Source organism: Triticum dicoccoides, chromosome 5B (assembly GCF_002162155.2).
Source record: "Triticum dicoccoides isolate Atlit2015 ecotype Zavitan chromosome 5B, WEW_v2.0, whole genome shotgun sequence".
In the NCBI taxonomy this organism is placed as follows: domain Eukaryota; kingdom Viridiplantae; phylum Streptophyta; class Magnoliopsida; order Poales; family Poaceae; genus Triticum; species Triticum dicoccoides.
The window spans coordinates 701,519,681-701,520,127 of record NC_041389.1 but is presented as its reverse complement, the minus strand read 5'-3'; positions in this window follow the sequence as shown (position 1 = coordinate 701,520,127).

Here is a 447-nt window from a genome sequence, read left to right as displayed (position 1 = left end):
ATATATATATATATATATATATATATATATATATATATATATAGAATTTCTAGTAGAACCAATCATGCATATATATATATCATCAATGTCTCACAAACCACCATATTAATTAATTCACACATACACAAATGTATAGCTAGCTATATACAATTTCTCCTACATATGCATGTTGCCTTCGGAGCCAGTGGCATTAGCCTAATTGGTGCCTTCGGAGCACGATGGCAATTGGAAGTGGTTTTCATGGGGCGGTAGCGGGTAATAGTATTCTCCCTTCGGATTTATGACCTGGTCGAGGAAAAATCCCGCTATTTCCTCTTGAAGTGCTTCTACACGCTCCGTTTCTAGGAGCTTCTCCCGCGCCTCTCTGAACTGTTAAGAAGGAGATCAATATGCATGTGTATTAGTTGTGTGACTAGATATCGATAATGGTGTAAAAATTGTGAATAG